This window comes from Oryctolagus cuniculus, chromosome 9 (genome assembly GCF_051225735.1).
Source record: "Oryctolagus cuniculus isolate XC-2025 breed Fujian yellow rabbit chromosome 9, ASM5122573v1, whole genome shotgun sequence".
Lineage (NCBI taxonomy): Eukaryota > Metazoa > Chordata > Mammalia > Lagomorpha > Leporidae > Oryctolagus > Oryctolagus cuniculus.
In genome coordinates this window covers 30,460,516-30,477,304 of record NC_142875.1, presented here as the reverse complement: position 1 = coordinate 30,477,304, position 16,789 = coordinate 30,460,516, and the positions used below count along the sequence as shown (strand labels likewise).

The 16,789-nt window shown below is 35.8% G+C and overlaps 1 pseudogene; it reads left to right on the top strand.

The window, feature by feature from the left end:
* The first annotated feature begins 4,637 nt into the window (after positions 1–4,637).
* The window catches only part of LOC100346108 (mitotic spindle assembly checkpoint protein MAD2A pseudogene), a 46,739-nt pseudogene continuing 34,587 nt past the window's right edge, over positions 4,638–16,789 (top strand).

Sequence of the window (16,789 nt, the reverse complement as noted above, 5' to 3'; positions counted from 1 at the left end):
TGGCTTCGGATCGACATAGCTCCAGCCATAGAGGCCATTTGGGATGTGAACCAACGGAAGGAAGACCTTTCTCTCTGTCTCTTTCTCTCTCTCTCATTGTCTAACACTATCTGTGAAATAAATAAAAAAAAAAAAGAAAATGTGGTATATGTACACAATGGAATGCTATTCAGCAATAAAATAATGAAATCCTCTCATATGTTGCAAAATGGACAAAAGTGGAGATCATTATTTGAGTGAAATAAGCCAGATGCAGAAAAATATACTGCATGCTCTCTCTTATATGTGGAGTTAAATTTTAAAGCAAAATAAAGAGACAAACAAAAAACCTCAATCTGAACATAGAATGTTGAATACCAGAGGCTGGGATTGGGTATTGGTGGGATATAAGGATTAGATGAAAAAAAAAAAAAAATATATATATATATATATATATATATATATATACAGGTAGCACAGGCAAGGCCAGTACTAAGTACCACTTTGGCATAGTACATTAAGTTTCCACGTGTGGTGCCAACATGATAGATGGGTGCCATTCTTAGTCTCAGCTGTTCCACTTCTGATTCAGCTCCCTCCTAATGGCCTGCTAAAGCAGCTGAGGATGGCCCAATTGGTTGGGCCCCTGTACCCATATGAGAAACCTGGAAGAAGCCCCTGGCTCCTGGTTCCTGGCTTAAGATTAGCCTAGCTCCAGCCATTGCCATTATTTGGAGAATGAGCCAGCAGATGGAAGATCTCTCAGTCTGTCTCACCCTCTCTCTGTAACTCTGCCTTTCAAATAATATAAATAATTCTTAAAAAGAAGCAAGTAGCACAGGCAATTATATCCCTACAAATTTGCTAATATAGAGGTCATGAATAAATTCCTAGAAACATACAACTTAACATGATTGAATCAAGCAGAATGGAAAGCATAGATAGAACAGCTATAAAGAAAGATATTGAAGTAGCAATTAAAACTGTCCAAAAAAGAATACTTCAGATCCAGAAGGCTTCATGGCTCAATTTTACCAACTAAAGATTTAATAACAATCCTTCTTAAAGTATTAAAAAATGCAGAAGAAGAAGAATATTTTACAATTCTTTTCATGAGGGATGGGTTTTGTTGCAGCAGCTAAGATATGTATCAGAGTACCTAGGAGTTTTTAGTCCTGGCCTCATTTTTGAGCCAACCTTACTTATAATGTACACTTTACAATGAAGCAGGTGACTATTCAAGTGATGGATCCCCGCCATCCTTGTTGGAAAATGAAATTGAAGTCCTGGCTTCTGGCTTTGGCCACCCTGGTTTCCTAGTAATGGAATCTGAAAGGCAGCCAATGATGGCTCAAGTGCTTGGGTCCTTGAATTCCATGTGGGGTATCTGGATAGAGTTCCAGGCTCCTGGTTTCAGCTTGTCCCAGCTCTGGTTGCTGTGCATATATGGGGAGTGAACCAGTGGATGGAAGTAAACTCCTTCCCTTCCCTCCCCTTCCCTTCCCTTCCCTTCCCTTCCCTTCCCTTCCCTTCCCTTCCCTTCCTTCTCCTCCTCTCCTCTCCTCTCCTCTCCTCTCCTCTCCTCTCCTCTCCTCTCCTCTCCTTTCTTCTCTCTCTCTCTTCCTTTCAGATAGATGAAAATCAATAAGTAAACATTTTAAAAATGTTTGGAAAAAATTTATTTGTTCACAAGAGGAATTGTGCGTACAAGTGAGAGCTTCCCTCTAAAGCATATCTTGCAGCACTCACAAAAATTAATTTGAGCTAGATAATAAACCTAAATGGGATTCCTTAAATTATAACACTTCCCTGAAAAAAGAAACTTTCCTATGGGGTGAGCAAAAATGTCTTAGATGAGTCATAATATTCAGGAAATATCTAAGCTACATTTCAGCAAAATTTCCCGAAAGTCTCTTTTAATGGTAATGCTAAGAAAATGAAAACACAAGGGCTGGCGCCATGGCTCTCTAGGTTAATCCTCTGCCTGCGTCGCCGGCATCCCATAGGGGCGCCGGGTTCTAGTCCCAGTTTCGCCTCTTCCAGTCCAGCTCTCTGCTGTGGCCAGGGGTGGGAGGCAGTGAAGGATGGCCCAAGTGCTTGGGCCCCTGCACCCTCTTGGGAGACCTGGAAGAAGCACCTGGCTCCTGGCTTCAGATCGGAGCCGCGCTGGCTGTGGCGGCCATTTGGGGGAGTGATCCAATGGAAGGAAGACCTTTTTCTCGGTCCTCGATCTCACTGTTATATATCTACCTGTCAAATAAAAAAAAAAAAAAGAAAATGAAAACACAAGCTACAAACAAACACAAAATGTATCAACAATTGGGACCTGTACTGTGGTGTAGAAGGTCAGTGTTGGCATCTCATATGGACACCAGTTCAAGTCCAGGTTTTTCCACTTCTTTTTTTATTTATTTATTTTAGAGGTAGAGTTATAGACCGTGAAAGGGAGAGACAGAGAGAAAAGTCTTCCTTCCATTGGCTCACTCCTCAAAAGTCCGAAATGACCGGAGATGCACCAACCTGAAGCCGGGAGCCAGGTGCTTCTTCCAGGTCTCCCATACAGGTGCAGGGGCCCAAGCAATTGGGCCATCTTCTACTGCTTTTTCAGGCCAGAGCAGAGAGCTAGATTGGAAGAGGAGCAGCTGGGACTAGAACCGGTGCCCATATGGGAAGCCAGAGCTGCAGGCAGAGGATTAACCTACTGTGCCATGGCACAGGCACCAGTTCAAGTCTAGACTGTTCCACTTCTGATCCAGCACCCTGCTAATGTGCCTGGGAAAACAGCAGAAGATGACCTAAGTATTTGTGTCCCTGAGCCTAGGTGGGAGACTCAGAAGAATCTCCTGGCTCCTGGCTCTGGCCTGGTCCAGCCCTGACCATTGTGGTCATTTGGGGACTTAACCAATGGATGGAAGAGCTCTTTCTGTTTTTTCATTCTCTCTTCCTGTAACTCTGCCTTTCAAATAAATAAATAAATTCTAATCAGCATCTGTGATGAAGCACTTAGTATGCAGTATATGTAAAGGATTCTCCCCATTTAATAATATAAATAAACAAAAAATAAGCAAAAAAAGTGGGCAAAAGTCTTAAACATATACTTCACTGAAGAATAAATATACAATAAGGAAGCCACACAATTGCAATCAACAACATCAGTTATTAAAATTAAAACCAATGAAAAAGTGGTGTCGTGTTCCTGTGGGAATCATCATATATTTTCTCTGATATGTGGTTGTTTTATGGAATACAACAAAATACAACAAAATATTATGTAAGCAAAAGACATTTTGTGATTTGATTGTTTTTAGGCCTAGTTTGGACTCCTATTGAACTGTGATCTTTCTCCATTTTACTTGTTGAATATGATGGTTAGTGGCAAATTAACCATGTGATTATAGGGTGAATTAAAATTATAGTTTTGCAAAAATTAAAGAAAAGAGATTTATTTTTCTTTAAAAAAAGATTGAGGGATTGAGAGAAGGAAAAAAGGAGAGGGAGAAATATGGTTATCTTCTTAGAATTATACCTTTGCCTTAAATGAAATTTGCTTGCAACATATTAATGAAAATTAAAAAAAATATTTTAAGCTGATGAAAATGAAGGATACCACCAGGAACGTTGGGTATCTACTGAAATTATCATACATTTTGGTGTAAAAAGAACTCAAAGAGAAAGTTCCCAATAAAATAATATATACATTTAACATATGACCTTGCATTTGTGTTTCAAGGTATTATAGAAAAAGAAATATTTAAAAATGAGGTCATTAATGCCAGTATTAATTGCCCCACTGGAATTAGTCCATCTGGGGAATGTGTATCTTGTGATCAATTTACATGATGAAACATTACTTAATCAAAAAATGAACCTTTTCTAATGTCAAGAATATAGATGGCTCTCAAAAGTAATTTTTTATAAAAGAAAATATACACAAATATGTATAGGCTATATGATTTCCTGAAAATTTGACAACTTTAAGGATACATGGCAACATGAGAAGACATAATTATGGCGTCCCCTTGTAGTGCAGTGGCCAAAAACACTGCCTGAGAAATTAGCATCCCATATGGGCTTAATTTGTGTCTTGGCTGCTCCACTTCTGACCCAAAACCCTGCTAATGACCTGGGAAAACTAGTGGAATATAATCCAAGGACATTGGCCCCTGTCATCTATCTGGGAGACCGAGATGAAAGTCTTGGCTCATGATGTTGCTTGTCTCAGCCCTGAAATTTGTGCCCATTTGCAGAGATTGAAGCAGATTGAAGGTTCTCTCTTTCTCCCCCCACCCCGCTGTCTCCCTCTCTTTCCTAGAACAGACCTGCAAAGTAATAAATGAATCTTTAAAAGAGAGAAGACCTAATTATTATTCATTGCAACAGTGATGGGGGTTACATAGATACATGACTATATACATTTCTCAAACCTCTTAGAACGTAATTTGCTACTAGATGTGTGTTATCCCTCAATAAATCCATTTAAATATGTAACTTGGATTTCTGATCTCAAATCCAAAACAAAGAATGATGGAAATCATCACTTTCATTCTTACAGCAAAAATAGCTGAATGGAAAAGCAGTGACTTTTTTTAGTGCATCAGAAAACTGACATTTCATGGAAAAATGCTCTCCTCAAATCTAGAGAAACAGGGTAATTGAGAATGACAGTCGAAATCTGCTTACTTACAGCAAAGCTATTAGAGGAAGAAAGTGCAATGAAAACAAGCAACAAAATTGAAAAACGCTGGAGGTTGCCTGTGGATTCCTATGTTGGTGACAATCTTCTGAAAATCACAGTCTTGGCAGGGACACACACTTTTATGGTTTTACCTTTAGGTGCTCTGTCAGATTCTAAGAATGAAGAGCTGACAAAGATCCCCTGTGATTCTGTCTGAGAGAGGAGAATGACTATCAACATATAATAAAACCTGAACACTCTAACAAATAGATTCTCTTCAGGGTTGAAGACTTCTCCAAAAATAAAGTCCACCTAAGACAAAGGCAGTCACTCAAGGCCTACTAGCACTCCTGTCTCATGCAGTAGGGTAGGCATAAGGCACACTTGTAAAAAAAAAAAAAAAAGGCATAGAAGGTAAGGAACAGGGACCAAAAAAGGGCAAAGATTCAATAGCATTTTATTATTAGATTTAAAAATACAATGCAATTCTTCCCCAACACTTAGAGCAAGATAAAACCATACTTGGGTATAACACTGGCCAACAGTTAAAAGTTCTGCAAGATGTTGAAGTTTCATGTAGGAGATATTAGGGAAGCTCCAAGTAAACAGGGGATACTTACTCCTTAACATTAACCACAGTCCAGCTTCTTAAATAAAATGTCATATCAACGCCTCTTTATTACAATTCCTATTAGCAAAAACATATTTAGATTTCCAAAAAGGTAATTACAAGTCATAAGAAAATCAGAAAAAGCTGCAGCCTGAAGAGACAATAAACACATTAGCAAATTTCATTGCCATTGCCATTATCCCATAAAGAATTTAAAATAGTTATGAATAATATGCAAAAAGATCCAATAAAAAGTAGGTAATATATGAAATACGTTTTATTGTGGAAATGATACAAATAAATTTAAAGTAAATGGTAGGTAGAACATATATAGAAAAATTAAATCTAGAACCATACATGTAACATGTATTTTAAATATATTGCTGTAAATGTATTTGCAAAATTATTTCGAAGTTTTATCACACTAGTTATATGATAGAATACTTTTACACTGGTATCTATTAATACTGCTATTTATCAGAAAGTTACAATAGTTTCTTCTCTGAAATTTGCATTTAACAATCACTATTTTGCATTTTTAAAATTTGTGTAGAAAAATGTAGTCATGTGGATAAATGAAAAATAGTCATGCTTAAAGAGCAAAGTGTCCATTAGTGTCAGGTTGACAAACGTGTTAATAATCTCCAAAAGGAAAATTTTCATTTTTTTAAGAATGAGTTTTCAAGTCCCATTAGAAATAAGCATACAATGGTGAGTCATCCAATATTTGAGTGTGATTTATGCTCTGATGAAACAAATGGAATAGATCACTGTTTAGGTTATTCAATTGATTTTAAAGATGCCATAAACAAGAGTGTCAATTTGTTAAGTCAACAACAGGAGTCACTGTGCACTTACTCCTCATGTAGAATCTCTGTCTTTAATGTGCTGTACATTGTGATTTAATGCTATAACTAGTATTCAAAAAGTATTTTTCACTTTGTGTTTCTATGTGTGTGCAAACTGTTGAAATCTTTACTTAATATATGCTAAACTGATTTTCTCTATATAAAGAGAACTGAAAATGAATCTTGATGTGAATGGAAGGGGGGAGGGAGAGGGAAAGGGGAGGGTTGCGGGTGGGAGGGACGTTATGGGGGGGGGCATTGTAATCCATAAGCTGTACTTCGGAAATTTATATTCATTAAATAAAAGTTAAAAAAAAAGAACAATTGTAAAATATAAACAAAATATATACAATAAACACAGAAAATAATAATGATAATTTCAACAGAAATCATGAAGTTCCAACATAAATGAGAATCTGCGTAGCTGATACATATTTTTATATCTTGACAGGAACCTCACTCCAGCACACTTAGGGTACCCTCTGGATGACAGTTTGGCCTAAAGGAGGCTCAAGGAATTGACAATTAAACCTTAAAATGTTTATGTTTTAACCTCAAAGTGATGTCCAGTTTATATCTGACCTTTCCATTAGAGTGATATGGGTGTAACTATGGATGGTTTAGTAAAAAGTAGTGCTATTATGTATACTAGAATGAAATTTTGAGATTTTTTTTGGATATGGAATGAGAGGCAAACCTAGTGCATGAGAATGGAACACCTAAATTAGTTAAAAAAGAAAAAAAGGAATTGTAACTATTTAACAAAGATTGCATATAAAAGGCTTACTTCACATCAAAATAAAAATAGATAAAAAATAAAAGTAGGCAAATTAGTATCTATCAGAGACTATTGATACATAAAAATGATATCAGACAGAATATATTGAAAGGAGAAATTAATTTTAATGATGACAAAAAGGCTCAATAAATCTAAACATTCATAAATGTTTATGTACTCATAAACAGTCCTCAAAGTAAACAAAGCAAAACTTAAAAGCACTGAAAATGGTTATAGACAATATTAGTTGGCTTTTTCATTGCATTTACTTTATTTAATGTTTATTTATTTGAATGACTGAATACCAAATAGAGAAATATTTCATCTACTAGTCCACTTCTCAAACTCCCATCACAGCTGGGACTTGGCCAACAAAACCCAGGAGCCCAAAACCCAACTGGGTCTCCAACCTGGATGGCAAGGAGCCAAGTACTTGAGTCATCATTTGATGCCTTCCCAGACACATTAGCAGGGAGCTGGATCAAAAGCAGAGTTAATATTCAGTTCTAGGCTCTTAAGTATGGGATGTGGGCCTCCCAAATAGTGAATTAACCTCATTTACAGCTCCCCATCCCATCAATATCCTCCAATGTATTTCTTTTTAATAAATGAGAGAAAATCCTGGGAGAACAGAATGAACAATACTGCAAATTGGAATCAATGGTATGCCAATGGGAAAGGAGGAAGTCAAATTACCCTGTTTGCCAATGATTTAATCTTTTACAGAGGGGAACAAAAAGACTCCACTAAGAGATTGATGGAACTCATAAGAGAGTTGGCCAAGTGACTACAAAATCAACACACAAAAAATAAATAGCACTTGTATAAACAACGCCATGGTTGAGAAATAACATTTAAGATGAGTCACATTCACAATACCTACCAAAAATATAAATACCTTGGAATAAATTTAACTGAGGATGTAAAAGATTTCCACAGTGAGAATTAGCAAGCATTAAGGAAAGAAATAAAAGACAAAAAATGGAAAATATTCCATATTCATGAATTTAAATAATTAATATCTTCAAAATGCCCATATACCCTGAAACAATTTACAGATTCAATGTGATTTGATTAAAAATGCCATGGAAATTCTCAGGTCTACAAAAATGACCTTAGAATTCATGTGGAAACACAAGAGGTGTTCAATAGCTATAGAAATGTTAAACAATAAAACAGCTAGAGGCATCACAGTCTCACACGCTGTACATAAGCCAAATCAAAATAGATCAAAGATCTAAATCTAAGAACTGAAACCATTAAACTAGTAGAAGAAACACAGGGGAAACAGTGCAAAACATTAACAATGGCAAAACCTTCTTAGGAAAGACCACAGAAGCATACTTAATAAAAGCAAAAAAGACAATGTTTTAAATCAAGCTAAGAAGCTTCTGCACAGCAAAGGGAACACTCAACAGTGTACACAGGTAACCAAAAAAATAGATGAAAATATTTGCAAACTATTAATCTAATAAGTGATAAATTTCTAGAACACATAAGGAACTTAAGAAACTCAGGAAAAATAAAACAAATAATCCAGTGAAGAAATAGGCTAAGACAACGAACATAGGCTTTTCAAAGAATGAAATACAAATGGTTGACACATGAAAAAAAAATGCTCATGATCACAAGCCATCAGGGAAATGGAAAAAGCAAAAACATAAGGAAGTTTCACCTCGCCTCAGTTAAAATATTTGTCATCCAAAAATCAAAATATAACAAATGCTAGTGAGGAAGTAGAGAAAAAGGTACCCCAATACACTTTTGGTGGGAATGTAAACTAGTATGATAATTATGGATGCGAAAATAGATCTAATATATGACTCAGTCATCCCACTCCTGGGCATTTACAAAGATAATGCAATCAGAATATGAAGGAGTTTTCTATATTCTCATGTTTGTTGCTGCTCAATTTACAATAGCTAAGCTATTGAATCAATGGAAATGTCAATCAATGGATAAATGGGTAGGGGAAGGCATTGTGGCACAGCAGGTTAACACTGTGGCCTGAAGTGCTGGCATCCCATATGGGCATCAGTTCTATTCCTGGATGCTCCTCTTCTCATCCAGCTCTCTGCTATGGGATAGCAGAAAAAGATGGCCCAAATCCTTAGGCCCCTGCACCCACATGGGAGTCCCAGAGGAAACTCCTGGCTCCTGGCTTCAGATCAGCGCAGCTCTGGCAGTTGTGACAAACTGGGGAGTGAATCATTGGATGGAAGAACTCTCTGCCTCTCCTCTCTTTGTGTGTAATTCTGACTTTGAAATAAAAGAAAGATAAATGGGTAAAAATGTGGCATATATGCATGATGAAACACTACTAATCTATAAAAAATAAGGAAATCTTGTCTTGTCTTTCACAACAAAATGGATGCAATTGAAGACCATGTTGCATAGAAAAATAAGCCAGTATCAAAATGTAAGTAGATGCTTTCTTTGATTTGTGGTAACCAATATATAGAGCACAAATACACAATGTATATGACATCATGAGATTTGATTATTGCTCATAGCTTCTGCCTATATTCCTGAGGAATAGTGGTATTTCTACTTACTACTTGTTGAATTCTTTGTCCACTGGAGGTTAAAGATTATGAGTATAATGTAAACTGAAATTATGTCTTCACAAATATCTAAAGAAAAATAAGAAAGAAAGGAGGAAGGAAGTGTGGGAAGTATCATCATGTTCTTAAAACTGTATAAATAAACCACGATTCAAAAAAGTAATGACAAGGGAAATAAAAATAATTGAACTCAGTCGTATATATGGGATTCAAGTGAAACAGGGAATAAAAAATAAAACTACATATGTATTAATAGATATATTAGTATAGAAACATTTATGTTAATTACCAAAATGCTAATAAAAAGAACACACTAATCCCAAGAAAACCTTAAGAAGATATAATAAAATCATAACAGTACAGAATAGGAAAAAGAAAGAGAAAAAAATGAGACCAAAATTTTGCATTTTAAAATCATTAACAAAAGACAAAGATATAGTTAGACTATTCAAAAAGTTAAGTAATCAACATACTCTGAGGAACAGTTCTTTAGTGAAAATAAATCAGTTACAAGTTGACTAATATAACACATTTATTTACACACTTGAAATATAATCAGCTGCTTATTATGTGCAAGATATTATGCTTATTTATATGGAAAATAGGAATGACATGAACACAATTAAATTAAATAGTGTGTATCAATTTATAGTCTGCTTATTTTTGTAATCATTAAATTAAATTCTTCTCGGTTTTCCTAATTTGCAAGAACAGTATTGTTTAGGTTTCATATTGATTAAGTCTTAAAACACACAGCATAGCTATTTGTGAAATAGGAATAATATTATCGCAATTTATTTTCTAAATTATAGATTTGAAGGCCATACCTATTAAGTGGCCTGTTACTAGTCAAAAATAAGATAATGACAAACTAAGACTTCTGTCTAGGACATGTATATCAAGATTCAGTGCTTTTAATCACCATGCTACATAATATTATTGTATGATGAAGTGTTTTGATCAACACTTAGAATATAGGTCAGCATTTTTGTTGTCCACTATTTGTGTTGTCAATGTTCTATAAACATTGCAAAAATAAACAAATGCCTATCAGTTAATATTCTCTTCAACTTGGATATATTTTACCAAATAGAAAAAATAGGAAACACTAATATAGTATATATATTTTTCATATGACTAAACTAATGCGAATTGCCATAATTTAACTTCATTTCAAATATGGGGAAATTTTCTCCTAATTAACCTGTGCAAATACATATACTGCTACATCTATTGAAAAAAATCCTTAATGTTCATGGATTGGAAGAATCAACATCATCAAAATGTCCATTCTCCCAAAAGCAATTTGTAGATTCTATGCGATACCAATCAAGATACCAAAGATATTCTTCTCAGATCTAGAAAAAATGAGGCTGAAATTCATATGGTGACACAGGAGACCTCAAATAGCTAAAGCAATCTTGTACAACAAAAACAAAGCTGGAGGCTTCACAATATCAGATTTCAGGACATACTACAGGGAAGTTGCCATCAAAACAGCATGGTACTGGTACAGAAACAGATGGATAGACCAATGGAACAGAATTGAAACACCTGACATCAATCCAAACATCTAGAGCCAACTTATATTTGATCAAGGATCTAAAACCAATTCCTGCAGCAAGGACAGTCTATTCAGTAAAAGGTGCTGGGAAAACTGGATTTCCACGTGCAGAATCATGAAGCAAGACCCCTACCTTTCACCTTACACAAAAATCCACTCAACATGGATTCAAGACCTAAATCTATGACCTGACACCATCAAATTATTAGAGAACATTGGAGAAACCCTGCAAAATATTGTCACTGGCAAAGACTTCTAGGAAAAGACCCTGGAGGCCCAGGCAGTCAAAGCCAAAATTAACTATTGGGATTGCATCAAATTGAGAAGATTCTGTACTGCAAAAGAAACAGACAGGAAAGTGAAGAGGCAACTGAAAGAATGGGAAAAAATATTTGCAAACTATGCAACTGATAAAGGGTTGATAATCAGAATCTACAAAGAAATCAAGAAACTCCACAACATCAAAACAAACAACCCACTTAAGAGATGGGCCAAGGATCTCAACAGATATTTTTCAAAAGAGGAAATCCAAATGGCCATCAGACACATGAAAAAATGTTCAAGATCACTAGCAATCAGGGAAATTCAAGTCAAAACCACAATGAGGTTTCACCTCACCCCAGGTAGAATGGCTCACATTCAGAAATCTACCAACAACAGATGCTGGCAAGGATATGGGGAAAAAGGGACACTAACTCACTGTTGGTGGGAATGCAAACTGGTTAAGCCACTATGGAAGTCAGTCTGGAGATTCCTCAGAAACCTAAATATAACCCTACCATACAACCCAGCCATCCCACTCCTTGGAATCTACTCAAAGGAAATTAAATTGGCAAACAAAAAAGCAGTCTGCACCTTAATGTTTATTGCAGCTCAATTCACAATAGCTAAGACCTCGAATCAACCCAAATTCCCATCAACAATAGACTGGATAAAGAAATTATGGGATATGTATTCTATAGAATACTATACAGCAGTAAAAAAAATGAAATCCGGTCATTTGCAACAAAATGGAGGAATCTGGAACACATCATGCTGAGTGAAATAAGCCAGTCCCAAAGGGACAAATATCATATGTTCTACCTGATCAGTGACAACTAACCGAGCACCAAAAAGGAAACCTGTTAAAATGAATGGACACTATGGGAAACGGTGACTTGATCAGTCCTTGCTCTGACTGTTGATGAACAACTTAATACTTTATCCCTTTTAGTATTTTTTTGGTTGTTCTACTTAATACTATTGGTTGAATTCTGTAATTAATAAAAATAGACAATGAAATAATTAAATGGTACATTAAAAATTCTATGAGTTGAATAAAAAAAGAAACAAGAGAACTTGAAACTTTTGGGATGCAGCTAAAACAGTTATAAGAGGGTTGTTACAGCAATAAATGTCAGCATCTAAAAGAAGATTTAAACAACTTTATGTTGAGAGGGAGCTGGATCAGAAGTGGATCAGCTTGGACAAGAACAGACAAGCATATGGGATTCCACCATTTCAGGAGGTAGGTTTTACTTGTTATGCCACAATGCTGGCCCCTTGAATGTTCTTATCCCTCAAAAATGCTAAATGCTTAAATTATTTGATATACTTATTGTTCTTATTTAATCACCACAAAATATATACATATTTTGAAACATTAACTTGTACATGTCAAAAATAATAATAAAACAAGCAAGAAACTGAAGTAAACTCTATAAGATATTTCTTGTAAATATATCATTATCTTAATTTGAGATATCATCATACACCAAGATGTTTAGTGAATATGAGGTAGTCAAATGGTATCCCTTAGAAATGTTTCAAGGGGTAGGCATTTGCTAGAGGGAATAAGATGTCAATAATGATGCCCAGTCCTATTTGTGAATGCCTGGTTTCATGTACTGGCTCTGATCCCAATTCCAGCTTCTTGTTAGTGCTCACCCTGGAAGAATGATGATGGCTTAATTAGTTGGGATCCTGACACCTAAATGTGGGAGTCCCAGCCAGACTGAGTTCCTGTTAGCTTCAGACTGGACCATGTCTGGCTGTTGAGTGTATTTGAGAAGTGAAAAAGCAGACAGAAGATTTTCATCTTTCTGTACCTCTCTTTCAAAAAATGAAATGAGATGAAATAAAGTTTCAATTGGATACACTAGTTTATATTCCTTTGTTATGGAAGTTGGTAGATGGAACACAGTGAGAAGTGTTTTAATCCTCAAAACATTCTACATTTGGTTTCATTTCTGTTGAAACTGTTTTAGTGACCTGTCTTCCTATATCCATTTACTTCTAAACTCATTGGCTTAAAATATTGAACATCTGATTTTCTTGGATTTTTGAATTTTGTTGGTCAGAAATTTCAAAACACATCATCTTGTACCTTGCTTGAATTCTCTTGAGAGTCCAACTATAGTGTTGATGTGAGCCATATTCTTCCCTTAGTTTTTAATCTGCAACTGTCAATTGCAAATCATACTTCTTTTGCTCTTATGTGACATTGATGATGTTCTTGTAGAATATCCTCATATTTGAATTTGTTTGGTTGTTTTTCTTTACTTTGTCGAGTTCCCATTCTGTAACATCAGCTATAGAAGGGATAAGTCCTATGTGTAACTCTGACTTTCAAATAAATAAATAAATAAATATTTTAAAAAAAGAAATAATCAAGAGTAAAGCCACAAATTAGCTGATATTTCAAACTTTCTAATGGGCTATTGCAAAAATATGTTCAGTCAAGATGTAATCTAGTTTCCTTAGATTCAGGTGCATGCCAGTACAATAAAAATAAGCACTATCTGATGTGTCCTTATGTATTAGTTTACTTGATATGTTATGAAATTTACTTGATAATAGCCTTACACAACAATTATGAAGGAAGTACAAGATTTAAAGGAAGTATTTTATTTTTAATAGTTGTTCAATAGTTTGTTATTAATGAACAAAACAGCCAAAGTAAATGGGATTGCCATTATCATATCTAATATTGCTCAAATTCAGAGACTGTATATGAGTGTATGTGCACTTTTTGCTTGTCAAAGAAGGACTGATAGGCTGGTGCCGCAGCTCACTTGGCTAATTCACCTGCGGCGCCAGCACCCAGGGTTCTAGTCCCGGTCGGGGCGCCGGATTCTGTCCCGGTTGCTCCTCTTCCAGTCCAGCTCTCTGCTGTGGCCCGGGAAGGCAGTGGAGGATGACCGAAGTGCTTGGGCCCTGCACCCCATGGGAGACGAGGAGAAGCACCTGTCTCCTGGCTTCAGATCAGCGCAGTGCGCCGGCTGTAGCTGGGCGGCCGTGGCGGCCATTTGGGAGGTGAACCAATGGAAAGGAAGACCTTTCTCTGTCTCTCTCTCTCTCTAATTCTGCCTGTCAAAAAAAAAAAAAAAAAAAAAAAAAAGAAGGACTGATAGTTGTATTCCTTTTAGTTACAATAGACTAATTCTCTAAAGCTATTACAATTCATCAATCAGAAAATGGAAAACTTACTTTATTTAGCAGTTTTGCATTTCCAAAATTAAGATTGAAAATGTAATAAAATGACAGAAAGAAATATTATTTAAGAACAAATAATATTTCTTTAATTTTTTATTCATATAAAGGGAACAAATTGGATGTATTCGTAGATACAGTTTTGAGAGCATAATCATACTTCCCATCTTGCCCTCCCTCCCTCCTCATTTCACCCTCCTTTCTCCCTCTTTTCTTTTCATTTTTTACAGTAACATATTTTCAATTTACTTTATAGTCACACATTTAACTCTGCACTAAATAAAAGATTAACAAGTAGTAAATAGAAAAACCAGTGTTCCTCAAGAGTACAGATAAAGGCTATAAATAATAATCAAATCTCAAAATGTCAGTTTTGTTCATATACATTATATCTTTTTGCACTGTTTATTAGTTACCACAGATAAGGGAAAGCATATGGTATGTGCCCTTTGAAGACTGTCTTACTTCACTAAGCACAACAGTATCCAGTTGCACCCATTTTGTGTGAAAGACTGGATTCCATCCTGTTTTTTTTTAATTTTTTTAACTTTTATTTAATGAATATAAATTTCCAAAGTACAGCTTATGGATTACAATGGCTTCCCCCCCATAACCTCCCTCCCACCCGCAACCCTCCCCTTTCCCGCTCCCTCTCCCCTTCCATTCGCATCAAGATACATTTTCAATTCTCTTTATATACAGAAGATCAGTTAAGCATACATGAAGTAAAGATTTCAACAGTTTGCACCCAAACAGAAACACAAAGTGAAAAATACTGTTTGAGTACTAATTATAGCATTAAATCACAATGTACAGCACATTAAAGACAGAGATTCTACATGAGGAGTAAGTGCACAGTGACTCCTGTTGTTGACTTAAGAAATTGACACTCTTGTTTATGGCATCAGTAATCACCCTAGGCTCTTGTCATGAGCTGCCAAGGCCATGGAAGCCTTTTGAGTTGACAGACTCTGATGATATTTAGACAAGGTGGTAGTCAGAGTGGAAGTTCTCTCCTCCCTTCAGAGAAAGGTACCTCCTTTTTTGATGACCTGTTCTTTCCACTGGGATCTCACTCATGGAGATCTTTCATTTAGGTCATTTTCTTTTTTTTTTCCCCCGAGTGTCTTGGCTTTCCATGCCTGAAATACTCTCATGGCTTTTCAGCCAGATCCGCATGCCTTAACGGTTGATTCTGAGGCCAGAGTGCTATTTAGGACATCTGCCATTCTTGAGCCTGCTGTGTATTTTGCTTCCCATGTTGGATTGTTCTCTCTGTAATTAACACACAATTATTCTTAGGTGTTTAAATTTTAACTGAAAAGTGATCCCTGTTAGGAATTTGGAAAACATTATGCTGAGTGAAATAAGCCAATCTCAAAAGGACAAATACCACTTGTTCTCCTTGATAGGTGAGAACTAACTGAGCACCAAAAAGGAAACCTGTTAAAGTGAAATGAACACTATGAGAAATGGTGACTTGATCAGCCCTCACCCTGACTGTTGATGAGCAACTTGATATGTTATCACTCTTAGTATTTTTTTTTTGTTTGTTCTACTTAATACTTTTGGTTGAATACTGTAATCAATACACAGTTATTCTTAAATGTTGAAAGTTAAATGAAAAGTGATCGCTGTTAAATATAAGAGTGGGAATAAGAGAGGGAAGAGATGTGCAATTTGGGACACGCTCAAGCTGAATTGCCCTAAACGGTAGAGTTAGAAGCATACCAGGGGATTCCAATTCAATCCCATCAAGGTGGCATGTACCAATGCCATCTCACTAGTCCCAGTGATCAATTTCTTTTCACACTTGATCATAATGATAGGACTAAGAGCCAAAGGGATCACATAGACAAGACTAGTGATTGCAAATACTAACTGATAGAATGAAAAAGGGAAAGAACCATGTTTTTTTTTTTTTTTTTAACTTCTGAGTAGTATTCTATAGAGTGTACCATAATAATTTATTAATCCAGGCCTATGTTGATGGGCATCTGGGTTGATTTCATACCTTAGCTATTGTGAGTTGAGCTGCTATCAACATGATGATACAGATAACTCTTTAATATGCCGATTTTATTTCCTTTGGATATATTCTCCAGATATGAAGAACTGGGTTATATTGTAGATCTGTTTTCATTTTTCTGAGGAATCTCCACACTGTAATCCATAATAGTTGTTCTAATTTACATTCCTACCAGTAGTGAAATCTGATACCTTTTTCCTTACATGCTTGTTAGTATTTATTATTTTTCTGTTTTTGGATGGTGGCCATTTTAAATACAATGAGGTAAACA